At 35.9% G+C, this 8,834-nt stretch overlaps 1 long non-coding RNA gene across 11 annotated transcripts; it reads left to right on the forward strand.

Annotated features, from left to right (window-relative positions):
* Nucleotides 1–1,212: 1,212 nt before the first annotated feature.
* On the forward strand, nucleotides 1,213–4,295 carry LOC110884443. Of its 11 annotated transcripts, none has more exons than XR_004863450.1 (10): nucleotides 1,213–1,483; nucleotides 1,559–2,210; nucleotides 2,425–2,480; nucleotides 2,550–2,641; nucleotides 2,715–2,941; nucleotides 3,012–3,136; nucleotides 3,222–3,315; nucleotides 3,434–3,600; nucleotides 3,694–3,976; nucleotides 4,100–4,295. It is a non-coding gene; the product is annotated as an uncharacterized LOC110884443 (long non-coding RNA). The 11 variants fall into 11 exon arrangements; XR_004863452.1 differs by having other exon boundaries at nucleotides 1,214–1,483; nucleotides 1,559–1,663; XR_004863453.1 differs by having other exon boundaries at nucleotides 1,559–2,641; nucleotides 2,715–2,776; nucleotides 2,869–2,941.
* The last annotated feature ends 4,539 nt before the right edge of the window (nucleotides 4,296–8,834 follow it).

Here is an 8,834-nt window from a genome sequence, read left to right on the forward strand (position 1 = left end):
AAAGTTGTGATTGAAGCAAAAAATTGTCACAGGGACTAATATAGGTCACCATACTTTGATTTCAATACTGAAGATGACACCTTCTGATAAAAGAATACCAGTGAAGATTTTTCGAAGAAAATTCCCACTTTCACTGTCTTTTGCTATGACAATAAATAAAAGTCAAGGACAATCGTTGGAACTGTTGGTTTGTATCTTCCACGTCCAGTGTTTAGTCATGGCGAGCTCTATGTTGCTGTATCTAGGGTAAAAAGTAGGAAGGGGTTGAAACTTTTGATTTGTGATAAAGAGAAACGAGTTTGTACAACCACTACTAATGTGGTTTACAAAGAAGTTTTACAAAATCTATGATGATACTAAACATCTGTCAACCTGGCGACATCTGTTGGGTATAATAGAGGAACAGTTGTTAGGAAATGTTTGTTGGAAAGTAATACAAGTTTTTGAAAGCATCTAATACTTGCTCTGCATTAAGCCTATCCTGAGAACACATGCTGAGAAAAATGTTTATATCTGGTGTTGTAGTAACAAGTTCCCAGGTCTCATTTTTAATGACAGCACTAAATTCTTTGTTCATAACATTATTCTCTTAACATTTGTTCACTAACCCTTTTAATTTCGGTTGACTAACCTTTTTAACATGGGTTGACTAACATCTGATACTTACTATCTATCAATGTGGCAAACTCTGTTGGAGATAATGGATGACAGTTTTAGCAAAGTCTGTTGGAAAGCAACAGAGTTTTTTAACAGTCGATAGACAACAGTTGTTTGGTTATCAACATAATGGAATTCCCATTGACTAAACCTATTGACCATTAGTTTATATAAATTTTGTAAGTCTGCACTAATTATTTTTTTACTTTCTATCAAAATGTGTTATGCATGGTTTTCTAAAAGCCACCCGTGTTTATACACGTGTCTTACTGTTAGTAATAATAATAATAATAATAATAATAATAATAATAATAATAATAATAATAATAATAACAATAATAATAATAATAATAATCTATACTACTTTAATAAGCATATAGGAAGGGCAAGAATGGTCATTTGCCATTGTACAACCATTTGAAGCCCATTGTACAAGCATTTAAGCATGGATGTGTTGAAAATTTCTTCAACACGCGGTGCAGCTCTTCCGGATCTCTTTGACCCGTTTTACTTTTATGGATCCAATATAAACTTTCTTTACTCCTTTCTAAACCCTAAATTCATTTCCTTCACATTCGCCCCCATTCATCTTCTCTCTCTGGCGATTTTCAATTTAGGGTTTCACGAGATCTATGGTATGAGCAAGATCTCACCAGATCCAACAATGGTGTGGTCTGTAAAAGTGGTTGAGACAAGATCTACGCTTCAAGATCAGTCGATTCAACCCGAGGTTTCTCCAGGCGAACCTAGGGTTTCTTTATCAGTCGCTTCAAGATCTACGCTTCCTCAGTGATGAATCTCTCTAGATCCGACACCAGATCGACTGGTTTGACCGCTCGGTACCTTTCTTTTTACCATATCTTTTTTTTGTTATTTGAATCGGATCTGTGTAATATTTCAGATTACCTGGTGGTTGTGGGTGGAAGACGGTGGCGATGACACAAAGATCTACCGTTTGGTGGCCAGATCTACCGTTTGGTGGCCAGATCTACGTTTGAAGTTGAAGGTACTGTCCAGATCTTAACTCAGTTTCACGGCAAAATTTATCTGAATTTTCAGCTGGTGTGTTCACGTTCACGTTTACGGTAAATCTGGTATAACTATTTGTTTGTTATTGATTAAAAACTGTTTTTAAAGCTGTGATTGACTAATTTCCTGTTGTGTTATAATCGGATTTGTTGTTGTAGCTGATTGAAGATGAATTTAATGATTAATAACTGTTTTGTTAGGCTTTTTTTGTTTAACTCAGTTATATGGGTTTTTGTTTTAAGTTTGCTTGATTATGTATCTTTTAGACTTCATTTAAGCTGTTAAACAAAGCAATTGATTCTAGAATCAACTTCTTTGATTCGGCTGAAATGTAAGGGTTTTCTTTTTTATGTAAGTTTTTTGTGAATAATGAAGAATTTGGTTTGAGATTTGTTAAAGTATCCGGTGCCGCAGCGGGCGGAAAGTTATGGATGCAGTGAAGAGTATTTTGGACAGTGGATTAGAGAGAGGAAAGTGGGTGTTTGAATCAATTATGAAATTGAAAAGATCTGTTTGCCACAAAGGTTAATTTTATCTATTTAGTCCTTTGCTGCAAGAATATGATATGCAATGTGTTTTATAGGTTTGTTCAACTGATCAAGTAATTTGTAATTTATATAAACAAATGATATATGTTGTTGGATGTTTGAATCAATTATGAAATTGAAAAGCTCTGTTAGGGTACTGCTTATTGATTTTAAAAGTAACCGGTGTGGTTATTTCTAATTATGTTTGCAGGTTAGTGGCCCTTCAGGGCAAATGACTTCTAACAAGCCGAAAGTTTGTTGTGAATGGTACGTAGTATTGTGTTCTATTTCAGTATGAAAAACTAAGGGACACTTTTGTTTTGATGTTAAATGCAGGGATCATAAATGGCATTGATGTTACTGAATGGGATCCATCCTCAGTTGAACATATCTCTTCTCATTACACTATTGACGACCTTTCAGGAAAGGTGGTCATCATACATTTACTACTTAATAAAATGGTACTTGGATTATAATGACCTGTTTGGGAAATGCATGCAGATGGAGTGCAAGATTGCTCTACAAAAGGAACTAGGTCTTCCATTCATCCGGATTGTCCATTGGTAAACTATCTCTCTCCGTTGATGACTGGACTGAGCTAGACTTCCCCTTTCGTTATAACTGTGTGAATCTAACGGATTGGATTTATTGGGAGACTGGACTACCAAAAAGGAATCAATGTAATACTCCCTGCAGCTCCAGCCTTGCTGCAAGAGGATGTTCAATTTGTAAGCATTTATCTAAAGAATGGAATGGAGTTATGACTGATGGATGAATAAAGATGGAAAATTGTTTCAGGTTATGCTTGGATCTGGAGAGAGACAATATGAAGAGTGGATGAGAGCAACTGAAGCAGCATTGAATAGTAAATACCGGGGATGGGTTTGATTTAATGTTGCTATTGCTCACCGGATAACTGTTGGGTAACTAAATGATGGATCGTATTATATGTAGGCAGCATAAGTTCCTTCCATTTATGATGTGTGAAATGTGCAGTTGTGACTGTAGGGACGTAGCAGGCAGTAGCTGTGGTGGAAACCAGTCAAGGCTAGGGGTTTCTGGAGGGATTCCAGTAACCAGATTACCCTTTCTCTTTCTTTAGGTAAACCCTATAACTACAGTTCTTGGGCGTTTTCTTTATATTTAGTCTTTGAATTCTTTATTTCAACGGATAGTGGCATCTGGGTTTTATAAGTTTCAATTTTTATTTATCTTTCTAGAAATGGTATTGAAAATGGTGAGGGATTAATGATGGGTTGTCTTATATGAGTTGTTTGAGGAAGAACTGATCAGCCTGCAGCCCTACACCAACTTCAAAATGTGATTCAACATCAACATCAGATGGTTTTTTGGCTCACAATAAAGAGATGAACTTTATGTCTTCTAGGTATATACAAACAAAACCCTATCTTTTTTCATATTTTGCATATTGATCTGTGTATTTTTATAGCAAGTCTTGCATAAATAATCACACATTTAGATTTTAAGTTCAGGGACTGAGTTCTGAATTCAAATAGTCTGTGGCGAGATGATGGTGACTGATAGCGCCACGGTAACCCATCTCCACTGCTCGCAGCTGCTTTATTAACCTCCAGAATAGTTAACGAGTTTTTCGGTTTGATTCATCTCCTAAAGGCGGCTCGTCGGACACCCCTCCGTGTTTGAAATCATTGGGTCGGATGTTTGAGTCGAACAGACTCGATCTAGCTTTTCCCGAGCTTAAGATTGAGCTGCAACTTTCTTGATAAGTCACGAATGGTGAGGTAAATCTGCAGACCCTAATTGATTTTTTGGTCATTTAGATGCTTGATAGCGTGTTCATCAGTGCTTAGGTTTCCTTGATAATACCAGCAAGGACATGTGACCTTTGTTTGTTGCGATTTCAGGTGACGATGGAAGCACGTGTGCATAAAACAAAAGGATGGTGTTTGAAAGAACCGATGGCGAAGGCTGGTATGGTGGCATTTGAGATTGGAAGTTAGAGTTAGTCTTTTGATCTGTTAGAAAGCTTCGTTTGCTAATTGAACTATTGTTTGATTCTCACATTTTAATTTCTTAGCATCAATTTGAGATTCTTCAGTTGGGGAAGTTTTGTTTCAAATAGTTGATTATATGCTTTCTGTCACTAACACAAATTACATTTTCTTTAAGTTTGGAGATTTTTGTTGTCGAATTAGTTTTACATGGTCAATTTAAGTGTCAGCGTGTGCTTTAACGCAATTATTATTTTTTCAATATTTTACATGTTTTTTTATTTAGTTAGGTTTTATTATTGTTGAATCCACATTTTGATTGCAAATAGAAAATTAATTTACTTTTCTGATGATTAATTCTATTGCAAAAGATGTATTCTGTATGTTATGCTTTTATGAGGTTATGTAAGGCTCCTTGGTTTAGAATTGAATCAGCCTTTTTAGGTGACCTGTGACCATACAGAAGTAATCAATGTTTATGTTAGATTTGTTACATGAACACAAAACCTTTATTCGTACATTCGGCGGATAGGCGCAGCATTTAACCACGACGAAACATGCCGGTATGCTCACTGCGACTCAGAAATCCGGATCCAACCCAATCAGGGGCGCAACTTTGTAGGGGCCGGGGGGCGCTCGACCCCCAAACTTTTCGCTCGGTATTGTCTGGTATGTAGTTTTTGTATAAAATTTTTTAGGTACATACGTTTTCGACCCCCGGTTTTATAACTTTTTTAGGTATATACGTTTTTGACCCCACGGTCGAAAATCTCAAGCTTTGCCACTGGACCCACTAACACTTCAGATACATTACTCATGAAGCTATGAAGTTTCAAAATAACTCATTTTCTTTATAAATATCATCGCGAAAGCTTTCATGATAGATATACGAATGCTTCATGATAAAGAAAAAAGAAATATAAATGATGTCACAAACTTTCACTTAACATCTTTATATTTGGTCACTTAAAAGCAATGCTAACAGTTTATTCGTACTCCAGAATAAAAAAATGTTAATTGTATTCGGATTCTATGTGTTGATTGGTCACAAAGATTACAAATGGCCATTGATGTAGAACTAAACTTTTCTTATTTAGTTTTTATTTTCCAAACAGATTCAAGAGTTAATGATTTTAAACCAACACTATCACTTTGCGCTAATCAAGGAACAAACAGGGACCCCATACTATTCCAACAGGGCCTACATGTCGTTCTCCTACCCCTCACATTCCATTTCGTCTTTCCCTTGCCCCACCCGACGCCTGCTATACTGAATTTGTCTTTCCCCTGCCCCGCCCGATGCCTGGTATAATTAAGAAACTCGCAAGTAACTCTCTAAAGGTCACACGTTTCATCTTTGAAGGGGGAAGATAGGTGCTTCTCTCCTAGAGCATACAAGATTGGCGGCAGCCTGCCATATTGAATGCTACGAATAAGAAAACTATTGGCATAGATAGACCACGCCTATGCGATGAATTAGAAAATAACAAACGTACCATATAATATATCACCAGATAATTAATGGCTCAAAACCGAACCGCCCTGTACATAGCCCTAAACTCACCAACCTAAGTGATATGTTTCCCGCCGCATCGCGCGGGTAAACGACTAGTAATAATAATTAATATGGGTAAGATACGAAAATGCCATTGCCTATAACAATTAAAAAACCATTGACTGTTAAGAGGGTCCAAGATTGATGCAATTGAGAATAGACAGGGGGTAAGGCAACAAAAAATTTGAAAATCAGGGAGTGTCAGCTCCCCCAAACCATAGGGGGTAAAACTGCAATTTACGCTTTTATAATTAATAAAAGAGCCGAACAAGTTCGTTCAATCTCGTATTTTTGTTTTCGTTCAAAGACCTGATTTTCCAAAAATTGGTATAATAGCTTAGCAGTTTTAGAGTGGTTTGAAGACATTGACAGAAGAAAATTTCATTCGGCTGAAACGTATGAATATTTGATTAAAAAAAGAGAGTCGGTCGAGCTGAAGCGACAACGAAGTCGCAAAAAGAAATCGGCAACTCTCATTGAGATTTCTTTGAAAATAATGTATTCAAGTTTTGGGCCGGTGGATCTTACATCAAATTAAGAATTAAGTTCGGTGAAATTAATAAATTGAAAAATGAGGATATTGTTGATTTAATCTATAATACTATATAAAGGAAATGTGATGTACACATATGTAATTTTACATGGTGTCCATCATTTTATGCAATATATACAAGTAAACACAACACATTTAAAAGGGATATAATAGTAAATAGCACTAATTTTTAAGACACTAGAGGGGTAAGATGGTAAATTTATCATGCTCCTCCTTTGCAATTTAAAAGCCAATTCCATATTTGCCCTTCTTAACAACTAAGAAGCCCAGCTATTGAATGTCATTTGATCGGTTTAGGGCATGTTTGGCTAAGCTTATTTTATCTAAAAAGAACTTTTTGTGAAAATGACTTATTGACTTGTGACTTTTTGAAAAGGAGTTTTTAAAAAAGTGTTTGGATTAGCTTATGGGGTGAGAAAAGCAAATATGTCAATAAGTTGTTTTTAAAAAGTGGTTGGCTTAGCTTATTGATCTAAAATGACTAAAAAAGACCTTCTTTCATAATAAGTCAACAAATATAAGAAGTTCTAAATCAAGGATAATCTGGTAATTTGGTCTTTGAAAAGTTATAAGCTGATCAAAAAGTCACAAGCTCCTAACTTCTCAAAAATGACTTTTTCTCCTTTTCAAAAAGTCATTCTGAAAAGGACTTTTAGGTTTGTCCCACACTAAAACTCATTTTTAGCTTTTTGATTAAGTTAACTAGGTTAGGACCCCGTGTAATACACGGGTTAAATAAATGTAATTTTATATACTAAATAAGAAAATGATATATCTTAAAAAATCTCGTTTATTACATTAGTTGAATAAATGTAATTTTATATATTAAATAATAAAAAGGTTATATCTTTAAGAGTCCCGTGTATTGTACGGGTTGAGTAAATTTAATTTTATATATTAAATAAATAATGAAAAAAGTTACATTTTTAAGAATCTCATGTATTGTATGGGATGAGCACATCTAATTTTGTTGATGCACGGAATGTCTGTTGACTGTGTCTACAAGAAGTCTAAGGTCTAGATTGGTCAACAGGGGGTCAAATTGTAAATACTGTGTTAAATATAAGTAGGTTCGCTTTTATGTCATTGTATATAGTGGTCCGCTCATAGGTGCTTAATATGATCCGCTTATTGTGCAGTGATGTAGGTCCGCTCATATGGCATGTCATATGAGCGAACCCACATGTCTATATATAGGAGAGTCTTCTGAGCGGTCCTCATACGTATGTTTGTATGCTGGAGCGAAACTCTGTCAAATTTTCAGTAGAAAAGCAATAAAAGCAAAGGAAATTAATAGGACAAGCTGTTGTAACCTTGCATATTCTGATTCCGCCTTTATATGTGAGGATGAGCTACCTTGACTGACGTTTTAGGGTCAATCAACGGTCCAACAAGTGGTATCAGAGCTTAGGACGAGGAGTTCATACTACTACAGCTTATATCTGCAGAAATCTCTCTTTTCTACTCACTTTCTCTCATACTTTTTCGGTTTTCAGTGGTTCCTATGGTTGAAAATGTCTGAAATTTGAATATAACGTGTAAAACACACTAATAACAAACCCTAGAAAGTTTTAGAGTGAAATTCGGACTAAAAATGGTTAAAACCGGCTAAAAACAGTGTTCGCTTTTTCGAACAAAGTGGTCCGCTTTTTTGTACATTAGTGGTTAGGTTCGCTCCAAATTCATAACAGGTTCGCTCCAAATACTTGTGTGGTTCGCTTTTTCAGACATTTTTACAGAACAGATTCGCTCGAACAGACACTTTCTGGTCCGCTCGAAAGTACATTTCTGGTTCGCTCATTAGTACTTTGTTGGTTCGCTCGAACTGACATAGTTGGTTTGGTCCGCTCGAACGAACATTGTTGGGTTCGTTTTTTGAAACACTTTCTGGTTCGCTCGAACTGCATTTTGTGTGTGGGGTTCGCTTATCTGAACCTGTTTGATCCGCTTATCTGTCATCAGTACAGATTGGTCCGCTTTTGTGGTTCTGTTTTTCAAAAATCTTGAAAAATTTTCTAAGTGTTAGTTGATTTTGTAGGTACAATCAAAATGGATGATATTTTCATGAATCCCTTCAGCGACATGTATGCTTTCACGAGAAGTTTTGGAAACAACGATACGTCTTCAAGCAATACGAATGAGGATACACCTAAAGGGAAAAAGAAAGAAGCTTGGGAGTCGGAGAATGCATTTGGTACATTCAACAAACCTCCGAAGCTAATGGCTATAGAAGATTATAGTAGGTGGTCTACAAAGTTTGATGACTGGCTGATGGCATTCGCATTTGCAAGTTGGAAAAGTATGAAAAATGGATATGCAAATGGGAAGAATGATGGTGAAGCATTGAGATCAGAAGAAGAAATTGAAGGATTTGTAGCTGAGCAAAAGTGTGTGGCTTTATTGTTTCAGTCGGTGCGGGAAGACATCATTTCGTTGATAGACTACTCCAATGCTAAAGATTTATGGGAAAAACTCAAGAAAAAGTGTCTAGGGAATAATGAGATTGTAAAAAATAAAACGAAACTTCTTAGAAAAGAGTT

This window comes from Helianthus annuus, chromosome 7 (assembly GCF_002127325.2).
Source record: "Helianthus annuus cultivar XRQ/B chromosome 7, HanXRQr2.0-SUNRISE, whole genome shotgun sequence".
In the NCBI taxonomy this organism is placed as follows: Eukaryota; Viridiplantae; Streptophyta; class Magnoliopsida; order Asterales; family Asteraceae; genus Helianthus; species Helianthus annuus.